Source organism: Elaeis guineensis, chromosome 1 (genome assembly GCF_000442705.2).
Source record: "Elaeis guineensis isolate ETL-2024a chromosome 1, EG11, whole genome shotgun sequence".
Lineage (NCBI taxonomy): Eukaryota > Viridiplantae > Streptophyta > Magnoliopsida > Arecales > Arecaceae > Elaeis > Elaeis guineensis.
In genome coordinates this window covers 121,513,778-121,522,839 of record NC_025993.2, presented here as the reverse complement: position 1 = coordinate 121,522,839, position 9,062 = coordinate 121,513,778, and the positions used below count along the sequence as shown (strand labels likewise).

The 9,062-nt window shown below is 33.8% G+C and overlaps 1 long non-coding RNA gene across 13 annotated transcripts in view; it reads right to left on the bottom strand.

The window, feature by feature from the left end:
• Positions 1-3,753: 3,753 nt before the first annotated feature.
• LOC109504792 (uncharacterized) overlaps positions 3,754-9,062 on the bottom strand; it is a 46,121-nt gene continuing 40,812 nt past the window's right edge. For 12 of the 13 annotated variants that reach the window (XR_012143118.1, XR_012143123.1, XR_012143145.1 and 9 more), the window contains one exon: positions 8,112-8,339. This is a non-coding gene — a long non-coding RNA (uncharacterized lncRNA). Of the gene's footprint in view, positions 4,429-8,111; positions 8,340-9,062 lie in introns of those variants that run through there. The other variant, XR_012143150.1, reaches the window with a different exon arrangement.

The following is a 9,062-nucleotide window of genomic DNA, read 5'->3' as shown; positions in this document are numbered from 1 at the left end:
TGCATGTTCATAGAAAATTCTCTCTACGAGCATACAAGGCATTCCGAATATGCTATTAATATATTGTAGCAGAATTATTTTAAATAACTAAAAATTAATATTCAATTAACTAACAAATGCATCTGATCAATAAAACTTGAAAATCTTACATCATAGAATCTCAAATAATAGTCCTATAAAATATAATAATAAATCTAAATCTAAATTATATTGATATTATTAAATCTCATTTCTGATCTCACTCCTATAGTACCCACATTCATAACTAAATGACTGGATCTTAAAAAAAGAGAGAGGATGATAAGCTTAATAGCCCGATAGATAATGAATATCTTGACTAAATAATTCATATGATAATATAGGATATGATAATCAAAATATACTTTATTATTAATCAGTACACAAAATAATCAAATCCATTTTCAAAATATGAATTCCGTAATATCAGTAATACTCAAATATTCATATACATAATCATATACTGAATCGAAATCAATCATATTCTTAATTTGATTCAAAACAAATTCTATTTAATTTATCAGCTTTTAACTATGGCTATACTTATATCCTGTGGTCAGACCGAAATACTATATTTATATCTTGTGATAGGATCGAAATACTGCACTTATACCCTATGATAGCGCAGAAATAAAATCATGAGCTCAAAGTATCAATTCATGGACTCCAATTAATAGGGTTCATAACATAGTCAGGCTAAGAATCTAAATTTGATTTATATCAAATTTTTAATAAAATAATATATATTTTATAATCAAATCAATATATATATATATATTAAGAGTCCAAATTTGATTTATATCAAATTTTTTAATAAAATAACATATATTTTATAATCAAATCAAATCAATATATATATATATATATATATATATATATATATATATATATATATGATTTCAGATCAGTAAATACTCATATTCCAAGAAATATTATTTCAAAATTTCATATCAATTTTCATTCAACACATATTTTTATAAGATTCATAAATCGATATAAATTCATTAACAATTTATTCGATATTCAAAATAATATTATATAAATAAAAAATCTAGAGAATGTGTTTATTACTTACTTCATACGTACTCTAACAAATCTAAATAATTTTAAAATTTTTTTTTTAAAATATTTAATTTTGAAATATTATTTCAAAATTTCATATCAATTTTCATTCAACACATATTTTTATAAGATTCATAAATCGATATAAATTCATTAACAATTTATTCGATATTCAAAATAATATTATATAAATAAAAAATCTAGAGAATGTGTTTATTACTTACTTCATACGTACTCTAACAAATCTAAATAATTTTAGAATTTTTTTTTCAAAATCTTTAATTTATAGATCATATCACAATATTACATTTTGGACATCTTGTCAAAACAACTACACCTCATACAGAATCAACTTCAATAATCAAAAAGATATAGTTAATCACATAATGATAAGCTCGATGAGTAGTTGCATCCAATGGTCTGGATCGATTTGATCATCTAACTTCATCGGATTAAGATCAGACTAGGATATAAATAGTTCAATAAAAATCGAGCGTGATCAAATTAGTAGTGTTTGACAAGTGTCAAGATGAAGATTGGTATACCATCCAATGATCGAAGGTCAATTCAATTGAATAACTTTATTTAGTTAAGATTATTAAAGATACAAAAATTCGAGAAAGGCCAATAAAAACTAGATTCTATAATGATTGACAAAAGTTTAGATGGTGTGGAGTTGTTCGACCAATAAGGTGATTCAAGATCTCTCTATTCGATCAACTCAAATTCAAAGTAATAGGCTTGGAATACTTCATTGGGTTCATAAATCAAATTGAGAGAATGTCAGAGGAGAGAAAAATTAAAAGGTAGAATAAGGCTGATCAAATGATAATTCCTAATATCTCGATTAATTCGATCAAAGTGATTTTATTAAATCGTGATTAAACTAATGAACAAATGATTCAATAAACATCAGTGATCAAATTTAGGAGATCCAATCTTGATCAGGGTGAGTGCCAGTATGTTGCTTGACAATCATGGATTAAGACGCTTCACTAATTTTGATCAAAATCATCAAAGATGGCCATTTACTTGATCAATCTGAGAGTAATAAATTTCATAAAAAGATAAATAATTTTAGAAAGAGAAAATAAAATTAGAGAGATAAAGTCATAGAGAGAGAAATTAAGTAAGAGAGAGAAAGAGAGGGAAGAGAAAGAAACCCTCTCTCCTTTTTCTTATTTTTTTTTATTTTTTTTTATTTTTTCTTTTTGTTTTCTTTCTTTTCTCTCTTTGTTTTTTGCTTTTCTTTCTTCTTCCTTCTCTAGTTCTTAACAGAACATGAGACTTTTGGTCTCTCATTTTTCCAAAATCGAAGGCCTCCTATAGGCTATGGTTGGGGGTTGGCCACGATAGCACAACTGGGCATTCCACAACCGACAGACAACAGTGATGATGCTGCAAAAAAAAAAAACCTATGGAAATTAGGGAATAAAAACCAAAAAAGGGCATCCTTTTGCCGGCTTAAATCTATCAAAATCCATGATCCAAAAGAAGAAGAAAAGGGAGAGGAGGATAACCCAAAAAATTTCAGCCTCTTATTTGGCTCACCGGTCATGATCGAGCCCCGTGTCCGACAAATATGATAATGGGCTTCTAGAAAGAACTTCAGCAATTTCCTCCGTTCGAGGTATCGGTCTTTGATGAAAAGAAGAGGAAAGCCTTCTTTCCTTTAAATAGGGCTGGAGGAGGGGAGTTTAATTTCCTCCCAATGGTGATTTCGAATTCATTGGGAGTCCATCAAGGAAGACTTCTTTCAATTTTTTTCTTCTTTTTGATGCTTTAAGATTCATGCCAATCATTTTAGACCTCTTTCTTTCTTTCTAAGGTTTTTTTTTTTTTGGCCTGGTGGTTGGGTTGGTGGACTGGGGTATCACAATACCATGCGAGAAGTTTGTGTTTTAGGGTTTATGATGGCCCAAATTAAGCTGCATTTCTTTCCATTGCTCAAGTTTCTAAGCAAGTCAGGCAAATAACTGTGCCAAGAAATGAAAACATGTGTCTAATTTCTTTCTTAGTGGGATCATCATGGACTTCAATATTAGGCTTTCATGCCTTGCATGGAAAGGGTGGCAACTTGGTTGTAAAAGATTATGTTGGAGGGAAACATACTAATATGTAAGCTGAGCTTTGTGAAGCTAACTAGTGAATTTAAGATAGTCAGGGATTGTTTCTGTCATTCGGTAGTGTGGTTAGTTCTTCTCAGTGTTTCAAAGAAACTGTTTGTGCCGAAATTGCTGTTGTATGAGACTAAATTGTCTTGTTCCCTGCTTATGAATTAGCATAAAGATGCATTAGTTTTTGTTCTTTATATGGATCAAGTGCCTTAAATAGCGGCAAAGTATATACTCTCAAATCCAACATTACCAACAGAATGGTTGGAGATGTAACCTGAAATCCCTTGTTTAATACAACTAAACATTCAACTACATCTTGCCTATCAACAGACTTTTGTGCAGGTTCATCATTAATGCATGTATGCATCCAATCATATGACATATCTTGATCACATGTTGAAGATGATTTAAACAAGGATGGTTCGATCACATCTTTTTTTCTGTGTGTATCACATTATCATTCTCTAAGTGATTTATGTCCACTTTGCCTTCACAGTAAGTTTCTTCCTTTTTTTCTAAAAGGCATTCACTTACCCTCAGAGTTTGCTCAACAACTAATCTAATTCCAGTCGGCTCGCCTTGGAGAAACCTTTTGCATAATACAAAAGACATGATCTAGTGAAGCTCTGGAGTTTAATCCTTAGCTCCCTTCTCCTATGAGCTCTTGCAATTATCCAGTGATACCAGTGCATTCAGTGGAACAATTTAGAAGCAATTGATTAGAAAATAATTGTCCTTTTTATCTAAAAGACAAACATGGCTGCATGCTTTTTTTTTTTAATGAAAAGATGGTAGACCCATCAGAAATTTATTAGGAACGTGAACCAATAGTACACGAGAGTATAGCCGAGTAACAGGAGAAGATAGAGGTTTTGAAACAATGAAAAGAAAGGGGTCATTAGGTACAGGGAGGAAAAGGCAAGTGTATCAGGGCTTACATAAGCCACAGAGAGGTGTCTTTGAACACCTTGACAACTCTTTGCAAGTCTAGTTTTTAATTGAGATCTAAGAGGAGATGAAGAAGCACATTCCTCTTCTTACCTTCTTGGCCTTTGCTCTTTGAATTGAACTCCCCAGTGTTCCACTCAAGCCAGATGCTTGAACACAACTCTGCGACCGCCACGTCGCAAAATGTCTACAATTTATTACTAATTTTGATGTCTTTCACAACTCAGACCAGCAGCTGTTGATGTTTAATTCCCACATATTGATATTCCAAGGTCTGAAGCTCCTTCCAAAGATAGATAGAGAATTTACATTTGAAGAAAATATTGTTAGTTTTTTCATTTTGGATTCCATCTAGTTTGCATAAGGGGTCTACTGGCAAGTTTCTCATAACCAAATTGGCTTTTGTTGCAATGTGATTTCTTAACAGAACCCAGTGACCATTCTCACTTTTAGTGGAATTTTAGCAGTCCCAATTCCGATTGCAGTGCAGCGTGTAAGCTAAGGCATGCATGTCTATATACAGAGTACATTCATAGCAACCTCATAAACATGAGAACTTGTGGAAAAAGATCTCCAAATTCTACTCATTCCGGTCTTAGTTGGAAATAATTCAAGCACGCAATTTCTTCTCTTTTTCACTAAAATATTTTAAGAATTTTTTGTTTTTTGGAGTAGAGTTCAAGAATGCAATTTTTTTGGGGAGCAAATCTCTACCATAGCCGGGAACAATGATCCAAACTAGTGCTTGGAAGTTTTGCACAAGAAATTCTCTAGGCTACTTAACCATGGAAAATGTATTGGGAGAAAGCTAAATTGCAATCAATGGAACTAACGAAAGGTTGAGAATTCATCCACTTTCTGTTGATTTATCACTTAAATGATCTCACAAATAACTTGGTTTATTGAGTATAAAACTAAATAACTTGGTTTATTCATTCAATTTCTATATTTGATATAAAATTAAATAAATACCTATTTATTGGTAGTGTAATCTCACAAATAACTTGGTTTATTGAGTAGATAAAATTTAATTTTTATCTTTCTGCTTATTTCTAAAGAAGTGAGAAGAGAAGCCTTCTCAAATAATCGCTCTTCTCACATGACATGCGAATAGATGCCTCAAAAGATTACCATAAGAAGCTAGTTTCTTATAGCATTCTTAAGAAAAGATGTAACTTGAAATATCGGATCTAATGATGATTCTATGGGATAAAATGCTTGATCGAATGGATCATATGGTGAAGTGATGCATCCAATGAAAGGATGCCTAGATTCCCATTCACACTCATCCTATCATATTTATAAATAGAAAAGAAAATTGTTGTTTCCATCCATCTGAACAGCACAAGTGAATATACAGAAGATAACTGAGAGAGTAAATTGAGTACAAATTGAGTGAATTAAAATATTTTCTACGAGCACTTGAGAAGATTGAATCTACATAAAAGAGAATCAAAAGAGATTTTTATCAATGTATTTTACTAACAATTTTCACTATATTTAGATTTGGCAAGTTCAAGTGTGACCTTGATTCTCTCTTGTTAGAGTGCATTTGGAGGAGAGCACATAACAATTCATTTATCTTGAGAGTAGACCATGATCAGCTATTTTCCTTTGGATAAGGTAAATTCTACTCTAAAAGATGCATCTTCCCCAGCATGCCTTGAGCTGAGTAACATCTATAACTTATTTTATTTGCTCTATATGCAGAAAGCTATTTCTTAAATAGTCAAAAAAAAAGTAATACTGCTAAATTAAATCATAGCACTTCTATGCCAATGTAATTTCATAAGTAACTTGTACTGAAAACTATTTCTTTAAAACCAATCCACAATATATCTATGAAAAACATTTGTTTGAAGCCTGTTGATCTCCGAAAAATGCATAGAACCCTATTATCAGAAGCAATCACTGATCTGTAAGCTTTGATACAAGCAAAAGAGTATAAGAAACTCAGGTTTTCCATTATAAGATGATTCATGATGCTGCTGAGGCAAAAATGATGGAACAGAGAAAAATTGTGAGACATCACCTGCAAACTACTTGGCATATCTTTCAGGCCCTTACTTAAATTGTATGAAGTTATGGGGCCTTGTTCCATCAACTGGCCGTTCAATCTCGTTGGGATAAATCCTAGTATCAATACAATGTATTGCTTGCACTTCACTCCTTAAATAATGATTGATTCGAGTTACCATGTTGACAGTTGTTGGATGCTGGAGCAAGAATAGGAAAGCAATGGAGAGATCTTTGGATGAATGCTTGGTTCCCAAGGGAGGTTTGGAAATAGAATTCGGAAAATATAAGAGCCCATAAGGTTTTGACACAGATGTATGGGCTCTTTGATAATTTTCCTAATAGAAAAAAGGAATGGTTCTCTGATACACAAAAAGAACAGTTGGTGGGCTCAAACTGACCTACAAAATGGCATGCACTTAGCAAATAGGTGCCAACCAACCATCCCACCCAGACACTTCATAATTCTCTCTCCCCCGCTCAACTGGAGTTGGGTGAGTCCTACTTTCTATGTGTAAAGCTACTTATAGACTTGCTAACAAAGACAACATCACCCATATAGCTTCACTATTGTTTTACTTCAAGTCTATAGTAACCTTTCTATATCTGTCTCTTCCTTCAATTCTACTCCCCACTTCTTTACTTCATGTTTCTGTGATCTTTTGGAGTGACTCATTGGCTTCTTTCCTTCTGTAATTTTGTTTTATAGGTGGAGTGACTTTATACAGCGGGAAGATGAAGAGCTCACTTGGGCTTCTTCCTTTTCCAAGGCACAACATTTCTGCAGGGATTCAGAGGCTGGTCAAGAGCTTCAAGAGCTTGTTTCAGTTGTTTCCTGTGTACAAAGAGGAAGATGAAGAAATGGAGATGGAGATTGGATTCCCTATAGATGTGCAGCATGTGGCTCACATAGGGTGGGATGGGTCTGACAGTGTTTCCACCATGAAGAGCTGGGATGGTGCTCCCGATTTCCTCTCCCTCCCTTCTCTGTCCCAGAGGGAGTTTGAATCTGCCATGGTTGCTCAGGCTGATGGATCCCTTAGTTTCCCATAAGCATGGTAAGTTGTGGTCAATGGTCTTTTTGCTGTGTTTTTGTGTTGCCTTTGCCAACTAAAATGATATTAAAGTCTTCAACACCTTTGGTTTTTGCATGGGTGTAAAGTGTAAGGATTCATATCCAGAAATTTCTCAAAAAAAAAAAAAATGATTTGAGGTTGGGTCTGATGGCAAATTGCCATTTAGTCATGCCAAAAGAGCCACATCCAGAGAATACTGTCATCAACCTATAAAAACCATCATCATTTTGTTAATTACAAAAAAAGGTACTGTTTATGGTTCTACCCCTCTGGGCTAGATTAGGTGCCTATTTTCTTTGGATGTACAGGGCTATCTTTGTCCCACTCCTAAGAAATGAAATAAAGATACAAAATCCAAATAAGACCTAGATATTCTATCTTTCAGGCCAGAAAAGAAGCTCAAAAGAGTGAAGTAAACATTACATGACAACTGTAATTCTGCCGACAGATTTTAAACTTGGATCTCAACAGGCTGAGGTGAGGTCTGCTTGAGCCCAGCCAGGGGACGAAACCACCAGGCTGAGCCTAGAACATGATCTCAATTAGTCATATTAAACTTGGACAGTGGTTAGTATCTCTTTCCTGCTCGGGGAAGGTAATATCTCAAACTCTAATGACTGGTGCAATGACCATGGACCTTACTCAAAAAAAGCCATCAGAAAGATATTTTTAGGCCTAATCAAGATTTAACCAGTGCATAGCCAATGTATGCTATAAACATGCCCTAAGAGTCCAAATTCTATCAATTTCAATTCAATCAGAAACACCATGATCAACCATGGTTGGTTTTAAAAGAGCTTGTACTGCAATGTCTTCTTGTCCACATGAACTATGGTTAGATCCATTTTGATATCATTCATAATAACGCAGGATCTCATCCAAAATTTTAATTGGCTTATATCCAAGATACATCGATGCATAATCATGGGAATAAATATACACCCACACAGGTCATTACAGGTCGTGATGCTCCCACTATTACTCTCAAAAAGAAGAAATCAAAGCTAGGCTCAGAGATGCTTCTTGTTGAGTTTTATCGGGAACCCAAGTCCGAGGGCTCCCCAAATGACCATGCTTAGAAAATCATTGCAGACTAATCAGCCTGAAAAAGAAATATCCAGCAACTCATAACATATTAGACATATCAGGAGAGTAACCCAAGATTGGAGTTGGGTTATCAAGAACTGAAGCAATCTGAAATTGGCAAGCTCCACATCAATTATTCTCCGTTCCTTTTCTCTACAGAATGATAGACACTATACTGCTCATGTGAAACTATCTCAGTTCTTTACATATCAGAAGAGAGGATTGATATTGCTTTAGGTACAAAGATCACACACACCACATGGGTAAGGCAACACAAAAAGCCAACAAGCTCATATCTTTCTGTACACGTGACTAAATTCATTAGCTTAAACGAAGCTGTCATCCAGGACTGATGTACCAAATGATCACCCAATACTTGGTTTGAAGAGGCAGAAAAGACTGCAACAACATGAGACGGTAATTCTATCCCTGCTATTTTTAAAGTTTCAACACCTTTAATTCTCTTAGGCTCAGTTCATTATGTTTTCCTTGGAGTAATCCTTCTTAAGATTCTAATAAATGAATTTTCTATGGAAATTTCCTAATGTTATATTCTTCCGAAATTTGATCAATAGAAGGCAAAACTCGAGCAAATGAGAATATAAAAGCAAAATAGGCTTGCCAGTGATCACTACATCAATGGTTTAATTGAAAGAGCAGAAGGATTGCTAGCTGAAAAAAAAAACCCGCAAGTTTGCGGCATCAGATATCTGAGGCAACATTAAAATAATTTATATGC